Raw genomic sequence first — 13,733 nt, 5'->3', positions numbered from 1 at the left:
GGGAACATACTGCAAATAAACAGCATGTTCTTTCTAAGCACAAAATGTTTTCCAATGTTTCAGTAATAGATAATGTTTTGTCTTTCCACTTTTTGTGAAAAGCAAAATAGCTAAATACTTTCAAGGCTTCATCTCCAGTACCAAACTGAAATGTAGCACATTATAACTTTTCAGGCTTCTCAAATATTCCTCTCCCACTGAGGAGTAAACTGAATTTCCATATCCAAAGCTTCCAGTTTTCTACTAAATTGTCTTGCAGTTTCAGAATTCCTAGTGTCTGTAGTTGGAGCAGTTTTCTTACTGCAATTTATACTTCTGTACTTTCAAACACAAATTCTTGAAAAGAATTATATTTCTTCTGCTGCTTCAAATATATTTCCATAATTTGATACCATGTAACACATGCATATTCTTTAGACAGAAAGCAAATAACAAAAACATCAGGCTTGAGTTTCTAACCTCCGTGGAATGTTTTTTTAGACTGCTTTCTAGAATGAAAGTGCAAAATTTGATATGTGTCTCCCTGTCTCCACTGTAGCTATGAGTTAGTATATTTAGAGGGGTCACATGCATACAATTTCATAATGGTCAAAGCAGATGCGATCAAATAGTAAACAGTAAATGGTAGAGCACGTCTGATTGAGTATATTGTATTGGTTATTCCTTGCTCTTGTCACATGTTAAATTAATCCTGGAGTTGTACAAGCACCATGAGGATAGAGTTCGAAACATTCCCCTGTGCAGGACCCATGTTAAAACTCATCTTGGAGATTTGATGGGTGGTGTTTCAATTAGTGAGCTTGTGATGTTTTGTAGTTTGCCATATTTTGTCTGATTAAGTGTTATAAACTCACTCAGAAATCTTCTCCATGTACTAACTGGTTTATGTGTCTTCGTTAGGTACTATGTGTATAGAAAATATAGACAATTGGAACCCAGTGCTTGAAAGAATTTGGTCCACCTGGCATTTTAAAAATCCCTGTTAGGCACTTTCAGAGTAATACAATAATCTCAGTTGCAGCTTATTTATAAACAGCCATGTTTCTGTGTTTGTCTCTGCATGTCTTTTCATGAAGTTCCATCTGAAACACAAGCACAGCTTTCCATTTAAGAATAACACTGCTGATATAATATGGGTGATTCTATATAGGGCAATATAAACTGCTTAGTTTATCAGAAGGATATCAGTGTCAAGCAGAAATGGAAATCAGAGCAGAAGTAAACACAAATCAGGCAGCAACTGAATGGGACAAAAAGCAAAAGAAAGAATATAAGATGAAGGATCAGATGAGAAGGCAAGAAATGTGGAAAAGGCATAAATATAGTTACGAGTAAAGAAAACTCCTAGACCAGCCTCATGTTTATCAGGATATGATGCATCCCGGGCTGTCTGCTAAACAAACTATAACATTTTTTTCATTTTATTTAACATTTGTTTACCAGGAAAGTCCATCTTGAAACAAAGACAATTTTCAGCAGTGGCCTGGAGAGAAATGTTCCAGACACATGTCTTTGTAACATGGTAGGAAACCGGAGCACCTACACAAACTCAGGGTGGACATGCAGACACTGTACAGAAGGCACTCCAGCCAAGAATCAAACCAGAGAACCTCTTACTGTGAGGCGACAACACTACTGCTGCACCACTGCTCTGACATGAACTAGTATCACCGTTAAGTATCCTTTTCAATCATAGCCTAACCACTGGCTTTGTTACTGTGGAATGGAGAACAGCAACAGTTATTCACTGCCACAAAGGTGGCTTAGCAACAGACCCAGGGAATTATAGACCCATAGTCTGACCAGCCTCATCTGTAAAGCCATGGAACGTATCATCATGGAACTCATAAATAAAAACATAGCCAACCTCCAAACCCTGGATTCGACACAATTCAGCTTTGTGAAGGGCATATTCTGTCTATTAAACCTGGTGAATTTCTTTGAAAATGTGACCAGGACCATTGATGAGGGCAAATCTGTGCACACAGCATACCTCGACTTGGCAAAGGCCTTTGACACAATCCCACACTCAGGCATTACCGATAAACTTAGCAAACTGAATATAAACCCCTTTTTGTAAGATGGGCTGCCAGCTGGCTCACAAACTGGTCACACACTATCAAAGTGGTTGACTCCATATCAACCAGCAGACCTGTCACCAGCAGGGTGCCACAATGGTCAGTGCTGGGCCTCCTACTGTTTGGTATATACTTCTCAGAAGTTCAGGCCAAAAATAATGGTCTGTCGCTGACCAAGTTTGCAGACAACTGCAAACTGGGTGCAATTACTGAATCCCCAAATGATGTCAGTATACTTCAGGAGGGTCTTATGTAGACCAGCGACTGGTGTCTTAGTCACAGTCTCAAACTGAATGCAAAGAAATGCATCATCATTCCCTTCAGTAAAAACAATGCCCCTTCACACTATCAAATTAACAACACTACTCTATATACCTATGAAGTGGTAAGAGATCTGGGATCACAAATAGACTGTAACCTTACCTTTGACCGTCATGTGCCTACTGTAGCAAGGAAGGCTTTCTACATAGCACACTTGATAAGTAAAGGCATCACCTCTAGAGCAAAGGAGGTTATAACCCCACTATACTCATCACTAATCAGGCCCATAATTGAGTATACCATCCCTTTCGGCATCTACTGTACAAAGCACCTGCAGCAATTGGAGAGACCGCAGAGGTTTCTAACTAAGAAGATCAAGGGACTCTAGCATGTGCCTTACACAAACCAACTGAGGTCCATGTCACTACACTCTGTATTGTACAGACTTCTTAGGGGAGACTTATACCTGGCTTACAGAGCCATCTCCGACCCAAACCTAATGAATTTGCTGTACATTTGTAAATCAAACAGGAGTAGAGCTACACATTCCAGGGACCTAAATATGGCCTGTGACTTGAATGGGACATGCTGGAGGGACAGATTTGTCTTCCAGTGACTGACGATCTTTGGAATAGGCTGCCAATTCATGTAAAGCAAAGCACCTCTGTGACATTGTTCAAAATGAACCTGGACGAGTGGATGGGAGACCATAAATTCTTACCAGGGTTAGTGCCCACAGCCCTCCTGGACATGGGCAGTCATTACTAAATACAGTCCTGGGTATTGACTAGAGTATCTATGCTATTACATTGGCATGAAGCAGCTAGGCTTGAAATTACCTCTGAGTCGATAGCCTAGGAGACTGATATGATCCTATGATCCTATGTTTAGCCATCAGCTATCATAATTTGATGTCTGTTGTCTCACTGGGGGAATGATCTGGAACTTGGGTCTTGGTATCAGATTAGTAATCTGATGGCTGGTAGCATACATTGAATACAGGAAAGAAGCATTGTCACTGGAGAACCATCAGAAGCCCCTCCTGGGAAATATTATGAGTATGAAGGTGTATGAAAAATGATTTGGTTAAGTTACAATTAATGTTAGCAAGAGTGCACTAGAGGGCACCTGGCTGAGACTGAAGTTAGGTGAAATCCTAGGAAGTCAGTGATTACAACCCTAATCTTGTAGCTGGCAATGTATATTTTGAGTGAAACAGGAACTAATTCACATTTTTCCATATGCTGTTAAGGTCAGTCAGCCTTGCAGGCATAGTTTGGGTGGCAGCGATGTAGATTTGGATTCCATAATTCCTGCCCTTTGTCAATTTTGGGCATGTGCGATTTAAGGCTCATACCCCTGTCTCTGATAATAAGAGTTAACAAAATACTGGTTGAATTTCTTTATTCTCCAGACCAGGCTAAGGAAATTTCTGTCTGCATACCCATAATCCTATTCAGGTTTAGTCAATAAACTTGAAGAACTTGCTGTGGGTATCTCTATACCATCCTTGAGTTTACGCAATAGAACATCACCAGTTTCATTAGAAGGATTACATGCCAGCCTTACAGGCAAAAGTGGATGAAAATGTGTAAACATATTGTCCAGTGTTATCCATTCTCATGACTACTTGAAGGAGTGATTGAAGTTCTTTTCAATTTCCACTCAGGTTTGTTATGAAGCAGTATTTCTGATTTTTTTTTTTTACTATTAACAGGTTTTGTAGAAGTTTATGGTATTATTATTATTATTATTATTATTATAGTAACTTATCAGTCTTATATATAGCCTCAGTTGTGGTATGTTCAGTGTCATGAATGTCTAGCATGCCTTCTCTCTTTTCTTCTAACTTCCACAATCCATTTTTGCCAGTCATATGTCCATAATATGCAATTCCATGTTTAGAACATTCACCGTTTTTCTTTTTCCCATAATCCAATAGTCTTTCAGCCTATCCATGACCTTCATTAAATTATCTAGATTCTTTTCATCATTCCCTCATTTGAACAGGATAACATCTTGTCAGCAACATGTATTAGGAATTCCATGGAGCACTTGGTCCACTACTGACTTTCCAAAGTCAGTTTCTTATACTGGAACAGTCCTTTAAAGTTTATGAATAGTAAGGGATATCTTAGACATCTGTTTCAGTTTGATTAGCGAATAAGTCTATACACTGCTTATTGTCCTAACATTGATGCTGCAGTTCAAGGATGCAAAGGTAAATTCCATTTGTGACACACTTGTTCACATTGGGCAGAGAATAACTTTGAAAAGGATACATATATGAATGTTTCCTGATTTAATATGATTGTCCCCTTTTTGTTGGTATTTTGAATGTATTTCTTTCACTGTTCTTTATTTTAGACAACACCTTAGCATTTTAAGTGTACTGATATCTAGACACAGGTTATTATGGTCCCAAACCAAAAGGGAGCTTTAATATCTTTCTACAAACCAAAGCAATGACAGACTTAATAGCCTCAGAAGCAAGTTGTACAAGGTTATTGAGAAAAATCATCATGAAATTTATTCACACAGATACAAGAAAGCTCCTGCTTCATAACCCGACCAAGTATTATTTTGTCTTTTATACTTAACCTCAGTTTTTTGAGACTATGACCATCGCCCTGGAAGAATGTTTTTCTATCCATCAAGTTTACATAGATCTGACTAAATCATTCCATAACATACCCTGTGATGGAATCATGCACAACACTGTGGTATATGAAGATAAATTAAGGCATAATAACTTTGGTCCGTAATTTCCTACACAGCTATACGCTCACCATTCATGCACCGATAGAGTCCCTTAAGGCATTGTCCTGAGGCTACTGCCTTTTGGATTTTTTTCTCAGTTGGTAATACTTTCTCCATTGTCTGGCTAAACAAATATGCATATCACTGCAAAATTGGGAGTATTGTCTTCAATCACATTGACATAACCTCTGTTCAAACAGTATTTAACATTATACGTGAATAGTGCATTTGAAATAACCTCGCCTTCAATATAAAAAAAATGCAGCATTCTATTTTTTGGCAACCCCTCCTCACCAGTTTTATATAATATTGATGCACAAGTTTGATACCAAAGTTGCTATTTCTGCAAAACATATGGAGCTGCCCACTTGATCATGGTAGAATTGACAACCACGCCACTGAAATAATTAAGCCCCTTTAAAGAGCTGTTGTCAAACCAATTATAGAATACTGTACCCTGCTGAAACAGGTTAAAAGATTCCTCACAAAAAGAGAATCAGATGACTTCATTGCTTGTCTTACAGCCAGTGATCACAGTAACTTTCTCTCTCTTGCTTATACCTTATCACCCACTACAGTAACTTTATCTCTCTTGCTTGTACCTTATCACCCTCTTAGAGAAGACCAACATCTGATGTACAGACCATTAACATGCCCTTTACTAGCTGAAATATTTTCTCCTTTGCTTAGAATGTTCCCCTGGTGACCTAACACAAGAGAAAACTCAGTCTCAGTGAAAATAAATATTAACTGGACCAAGAAATGTAATGACTTCACATCTCAAATGCTTATGTCTACAGAATAAACACTCCTTCCACCAATTCAAGCCAGCTCATAAATGTATACCCTCATAAAGAAACTGAGTGACTAAATAGGACCAAGGGCATCAAGCTGCTGAGTGGCCAGTAGGCCTCTAGCTTGCTCAGTGGACCTATGAATCTATGAACCAATTCACTTCACATTTTATCTTGGCTGTTAAAGCGTAAGGTAGTGTCCTTCATTTGTTGAATGATGGACGAGTATCTGTTAGTAGTTTAATATTTGCCTCTGTAGCTTTCAACATTCCCATGTCTTTAGCAAAAGCCTTCTTAATCTCTGCTGAGTTTGTCTGCATTCATTTTTTCCTGGTTATGAGGTGCAATTTGGAGCTTCTTAATGATGTGTCGGGTCAACCTGAATCCTTTACCTGCTCTTTTCAAAAAAAAAAAGTCTTTCCTGTATCACATACATTCAGTTCAGCTATTGTATTTTGTCTTAATGTATCACTGACACAATTATTTTGCCTATTTTGGTATCTTTTCACATTATTAACTGTTATCATTACTTTATATTCATGTAATGGTGTCATGTCATAAGTTGTTAACAGGAAACTGGATGAGTCAGTCTTAAATAATACACCCACTGACACTGTGGGTGACATCAAGAAAAACGTTTTTTTCAGGGATCATTCCCCTCTACGTCCACTACAACCCCATATATATATATATATATATATATATATATATATATATATATATATATATATATATGGTTCCCCTTCACAAAGTTGAACGGCCAGAATCTCGAAATGCTTATGTTCAAGACCATATGCTCGAAATTGTGGAAGCTCGACTGTGTGAATGGGGAACGGCATACAGCGCAGAACGGGAGATTTTCCTTTCTGTGCTGTAGTGCGATCTCAGAGTTGAAATAAATAAGTAGCAGGGAGTACAGCCCCCCTCGTGGGGGGTGCAGGGGGGCTTGCCCCCCTGCAGAAACACTTTTTTGTTTTGTGCTTTTTTTTTTGTGGTTCCATTTCACTAAGTCGAGCTTCAGAAATTCGAGCATATGGCATCGGCCATATGAATTTCGAGTTTCTGAATGTTCGACTTTGTGAAGGGCAAACATATATATATATATATATATATATATATATATATATATATATATATATACACACACACACACACACACACACACACACACACACAAATATCTTTGAGGAAAGGAGAACCATCATGAAGAGGTGAAAAATGACTTGCACAACTGCAGTTATGCAGTAGAGGTAGCTGAATAAGGTACAGTTTTTCTGGGAATTATACATTCAGTGAATTGGACTCAGGGAAATAGACTTCAGGAAATCAAGATTATCAGAAGATTCGACTCCCTGCAATGGTATCTCTGGAAATGATTCATCATTTTCTTTCACAGACACTATTGGTAAAAAAGCTCCTAACCATGTCTTGATGTAATTACAGGACGTGGCTGGCTGCTGTTTCCATAGATACTCTGTGGTTAATGCTTGTTCAGTTATAAGATTTTTCTTACCAAACAATTTTTTCATGGACGTTCACAGCATTTGCCTCACAAAGTCTGTCTTTCGTGTATATGTAATTCCTTCTCAATCTTGTAATTTTCAGCAACTCTAAGCAGGTCTGCCATACAGTCTAAATACTTCTTCAACTGATCTTATTATCATATAAACCATTCTGCAGTACTCAAGGGATTCTGTTTCAAATTCATCAGTAAAGTCTCTGTGATTTCTTTGAATCATTATTCAGGTGGCTTAATTGCTACTACTAAATTATGCATCTGTCTATCATCCATAACTTTTAACAATGATGGTGTTTCTTATACATTGAAATATAATTTGCTACATAATGCAGCTCTACTCTCTGTATCTATTGTTTAGTCTTCCCTCATATCATAAAAAAACAACATGTCAAATGTGTTTCCATTTTAAAATGTGTCTTGATTTGGACATTTTACTGTTCAGGGTTTTCGGTCACACTCAAAACAGCATTTAGGCACTTGTTAATATATCATTTTCAAAATAACTGTTATTTTCCCATCGACATACCTATTTGTCTGATTTTCATCTAAAACTATTGCCCATTTTTATACAGCCTTGAATCTCCTGAAATGTTTTCACACTTTATGTTCACGGAATAAGTGAAACATTTCCCACACACTTTTATAAATACAGGTAGAGTATTTTACTTGAAAACATTGATTGCTGTTTTTTTAATCACCCACAATGCACAAACTCAAAACTGTAAGTTGTAATACAGGAATATTGCTCTAGTTGGGTTTTAAGGGTGGCTGTGGTGGTGCAGCGGTTAGCATTGCTGCCTCACAGCAAGAGGTTCTCCGGTTTGATCCTTGGCTGGGGTGCCTTCTGTGTGGAGTCTGCGTGTCCTACCTGTGGTCATGTGGGTTTTCTCCAGGTGGTCCGGTTTCCTCCCCACATCCTGAAGACATGCTGTAGGTGGATTGGACATACTAAATTGGCCCTAGACATGAGTGCATGCATGTGTGTGCCTTCTGTGGAAGGTTGGGTGCTGGGCTGGCAACTAGACACCGTAAAACTCCACTGCCAATCATGAGCAGACAGGTGACCCCTGACCAGGAAAAGAAAAAGAAGCTCTAGTTTGGTTTTACACAATTCATTAGTTCCCAAAAATTCACTTTTTCACTCATTGCAATGCTTCAGTCCTTGAAATATTCCTTTTAAATACAATGAATAATGTATATTCATAATGACTCATCACTTGTTGCATTGACTTGATTGTATTGTTGAGATAACTTACTACTATAATATTCTAGTGTTCATTAATTCATCATATTCTTTGTAGATGATCATTAGGAAGTTGCTTTGATAGGTACAAACTGTTTTATAACACACATGAAGTCAATGTATACTGATTGCTGCACTATATGACTTTCTTTTAACTTATTTTGTTCCTTTAATACTAATTTCATAATTATTATCTGGTAAAATGCATAAACACTTTTATCCAAAAGTTGCACTATTGACTGAAAAATTATTTATTTATTTTATTTATTTATTTTACATTTGTTAACCGGGATGGTCGGACTGGATGAGGTCCATTTACAGCGGAAGCCCGGGGAGAAAAGCTCCACATAATTAACACAATAGTAATGATATTATACAGAAGGAAAAAAAAAAGTGTCATCATAGCAGCATTTGAGGAAAAAAAAAAAAAAACAGTAAAAAATTCTCATCAGCAATATTTACATATATACATTTTGTTAGTTGTGAAAATAAGGACCGACTGATAAAGTTAGCTTTTTGTGCTCTACAATTATACAGTATAAGTCATTTAATAATATAAATATTTCTAAAAGTTTTCTATTTTGCATAATTACTTTTAGACCTGCTTTTACAGAAATTTGTACTTACTCACCCATTTAGCATGCTGTCTTCATCATAATGAGAATTTCTTCTCATTTTCTACCCCACTATGTTTTTTTTCCACGATTTCTGGCGAGCTTCTGCTGCAACTTGAATGTAGATTGCTCTTTTGTACACGGTCCTGCTTTACAGCCATTTGTTGTGTATTTGCACTGGTAAACATGTCTTAGTAAAACAGATTTTCTACAGAATTTCAACTCATACTTCAGTGATGGACTGGTAAATTAAAACTGAGGTTCAAAAGTGAGAAAAAGAAATTGTGGCTGAAGTGGGGAGCAATTTGTCCACACCGCCTGAATGCCCACTTATTGTAGCATTTTCTTAGGCTGCACAAGCTTAGGAGGGGAGCCTCCTTTCGATGAAATTGTCCGTCATTAAAAATGGGTTCAAATAACTGTACCATTGACCATAAAACACTAATAACTATCCGGTTACCAGAGCCGATATACAGTGCATCTTTTGCTCACACTAAATATTGATTAACGCTTGAGCCCATCCTGTACGTCTGCACACATTCTGCATGTGCTGTAAGGAGTACATACATTATACTGACTTCTGCAGATGGACATTGAGTTTAATACTGTAGCACAGACTGAGGGGCAATGTCCACATCATCTGGTTGCCCAGACAAATCTCTCATATATCCCTGGTTTCAGAGTTTCCCTGATTGTACCTCAAACATTTGTGATTCCCCAATGTGCTTGAGCCAACTTCATGAGAACTACAATTATAAAATAATATCAAATATTAAAATAATGTGTATCTTGTTCTGTATTGTTAATGGGTTCATAGGAAGTTACTAGGCTATTAGCCCTAAGGCCATTGTAAGCCTAGCAATGTTATGCCCTTGTTCCCTTATTGACCAGGTTGTATGGTCTATGTTTGCAGCGCGAGTCTATGATCAGCACCATCTGCCCTTATCCAAGATGACATAGGTGACACTCCTGGGGTAAATTTATGGTCTCCCATCCAGTTGTCTAAGTTGTGCTTAAATAGGGTCAGTAAGGATCTCTGTTTTCCGTGAACTGGGAGTTTGTTCCAGAGGAGCAGCAAACTCTGGGAGACATATCTGTCTCTCTAGCATGTCTTGTTAATGTTGCAGGCCAGGTTAAGATCCCTAGCGTGAGTGAATCTTTTCCCATTTGACTTGCAGATGTGCAGCATTTCTGTTAGGGTAGGGACTGCAACTACTCTGTAGGCCAGGCACAAGTCCCTCTCAGCAGACTATAAGGTACAGAGTACAGTGACAGGGAATTCAATCTGTCCATGTAGGTCATGTGTTGAAGACCCTGAATTTTCTTGGTGAGAAACCTCTGAGGTCTCTCCAGCTATTGCAGGTGTCTGGTGAGATACATACAGAAGGGAGCTTTGTACTCTATTAGTGGTCTGATGAGGAAAAAATACAGGGTTGTTATAATATCCTTAGTTCTGGATGCGATGCACTTACTTATGAAATGTGCAATGTAGAAGGCCTTCCTTACCACTGTGGACACATGATGATTGAAGTTAAGGTTGCTATCAACCTATGTTCCCAAATCACTCATCACAGGTTTTAAGCTAAGGGGTATACTGTTAATATTGTAATTTGCAAGGACTTCTCCTTTGCTGAAAGGGATGATAACATTTTTTTTTGTATTTAGTTTAAGTCTGTGGCCTTGGCACCAATCATTTGTCTGTGTAATCCATTTTTGTAGTATGTCAACATCATTGGGGGATTCAGTGATGACACCCAGTTTGCAGTCATCATCAAACTTGGTAATCCACAGGTCATCTGTTTTTGCCTGGACTTCTGAGAAATAGATTCCAAACAATAGGGGGCCTAGCACAGATCTTTGTGGTACACCACTGGTAATTGGTCTGCTGGTAGAGGTAGAATCCCCAACTTTGACTGTATTCATTCTGTCGGTGAGCCAGTTGGCTACCCATCTAGTGGCATATAGGTTAATTCCCATCTGGGTGAGTTTCTCAATGCTGCTTGAGTGAGGAATTGTGTCAAAACCCTTGGCTAAGTCAAGATAGGCTGTATGTACTGTTGTGCCTTCATCTAGAGTTTTGTTGACATTCTTGAAGAAGACCACCAGGTTTAATAAGCATGATCAACCCTTAACAAACCCAAATTGGGTTGGGTCACCTATGTCTTTGCCAATTGGGAAGGATACCTATCTACCTCTCAAGTGTACCTCATTACGAGGAACATACCTCATTTGTGGTCTTAAAAAGTTCATGTTCCTCGAAGTTCCTCAAAGTTCCACATTGAAAGAGTGTCACACATTCAGTGTTAGGAATTTTTTTTAAGTGAAATCCATGGTAAATAGAAATTAATCATATTAATTCATTAAATGATCTTCTTTATAAGTAAAACCAGCATATTTTAGCCATCCTATGACCTTCCTAGTTGAAGCTGTTAGTAAGCCATTAGTATGTGTTCCACATTTTGCCCATTTGTTCCACATTATGAAGGCAAGTGTTCCTCATTTTGGAGATGGAAGGTTGAGAGTTATGCTATGTCTTTGTTGATAAGGTCCATGATGATTCTCTCCATGGCCTTGCAGATAGGGCTGGTTATGCTTATAGGTCTATAGTTTGCAGGGTTGGTTGATAGACCCCTCTTTGTGCATGGGACTTACTGTTGCTGTTTTCCACTCTGCTGGGACAAAGGCAGTACTTAGATTGTGGTTGAAGAGAGAGCCAAGTGGTTCCACAAGGTCCTGTTTTAGACCATTTAGTAGGCAGCTTGGAATGTTATCCTGTCCCACAGAGGCTCTATGTTTGCCACAGAAAGTGGGGTTATGGCCTGCTCTTTGGAGATACAAAGTAGAGGACTGGTGACAGGTATGCTTTGGGGTATGTCTGGTGGGGACAGGGGGGTGAAGTTTGTGCCAAATCTGTCTGCTAGCATGTTGGCAATGTCCTAAGGGTCAGTGTGTGTGGTACCGTCTACTACTAGTTTGGCACAAAACTGGGCCTTCCCTTTTAGATTTCTGACATAGCTAAAGAATGCCTAGTGATTATCCTTAGCTAGGAATGCTAGTTTAGCTTCATAATTAGCTTTAGAGAACTTTACAAGACATCTAACTTGCTTTTTCAAGCTGTGGAGGGTGTCCTTCCTCTGCTGAGTCAGTTGCCTCTTGCTCTTAGAGATTAGTTGCTTTCTCTTTTGTATAACATATTTAGGCTTGATATCCACCCGGGTGACTTGTTTTTTTCTGAGGACCTTGTTTTGATCCATTCAGGTACAGCTGAGTCTATACATTTGTATAGGTGTTTATACAGGGCATTTGTGTACACCTCTGTGTAGGAGTAATTGTTGACAGTGGTAGCGGAGGGTTTGAAACTATTTATGCCATCGCTTAAGAGGCTATAGTTTGCTTTGGAGAAATTTTTCATCCTTTTTCTCTTGGAGGGGTCAGGTATGATCGTTACTTCAAGTTGGTTTAGTTTTATCTCATTCTCCAGTACAAGCAGAGTTGATTTTATGCTGTGCTTATGATTTGATTTGGGGTTCTTGCCTCTGGCTACTTATGCCAGAAGTGAAATTATTGGTTTATTTTTGGTTTCCTCATCATAGCAGCTAGGCTCTCCTCCTTCTGTCTACTGCAGATCCTCAGACTATGGGTCAGCAACCCCCAGGATGGCCCAGTGTGTTGCAAAGGAACTTGGGAATCCCCATTTTGGGCAGAAGACAGGAGTGAGATAACTTGCAATATTATATACACTGCGTATAGGGGACTTCTGCTATGAGACCTAACAAATCCCTGCTGTGCTGCTTTATATGCTTAGGTGATAATGCAATGATGTCATGAAAGAGCCACTGCATCTACATGGTGATATGCTCCTCAGTGCTCACCTGCCTTCTATGGCAATCACCAGTAGATTACTTAACCTTGGCATGGCCTCAGCATGCTCCTTCATGAGTGGTACTGCTTTATTACTCCTGAATTCCCTCTGTCATTGGATCCTACAATGCCTGGGTCATTGCATAAACTATGTTTTGGTCACAGTAAGGGTTTTATCCATTTACTCTGTAAAACTGACCCAATAATTTATTTATTTAATTGCCAAGTCACCACACTCTCTGTAGTCTTCACTTGGAGTATGTGACTCATACTGTGTTAGTTTCCATGATTTACTCATGCTTTGTTTACTTGATCTTTAGTCGATTGAGTTGTGTATGCTTGACTGGTGTCTTATCATCATCTGTTCACTTGCTGATTATTGTAGGGATGAGTAAAATTTCACTGGCATGCAATTTAGTCCTCTGCAATGTCAACAAATGGAGGACAACATCTAATAATGACTGGTCTTTGAGTTGTAGCAACATTGTAGTGAATATATAGAAGTAAGGGGGGTCTGGAAGGGCATTCCCCCTGCAAAAAAATGATATATTAATGTATACACTTTTCCACAAATTTAAGATAGCCTGAAGTACATATATTTAG

The sequence above is a fragment of the Protopterus annectens genome, chromosome 13.part0 (assembly GCF_019279795.1).
Source record: "Protopterus annectens isolate FY-2018-M chromosome 13.part0, PAN1.0, whole genome shotgun sequence".
In the NCBI taxonomy this organism is placed as follows: Eukaryota; Metazoa; Chordata; order Ceratodontiformes; family Protopteridae; genus Protopterus; species Protopterus annectens.
This window is presented reverse-complemented; position numbering follows the sequence as displayed.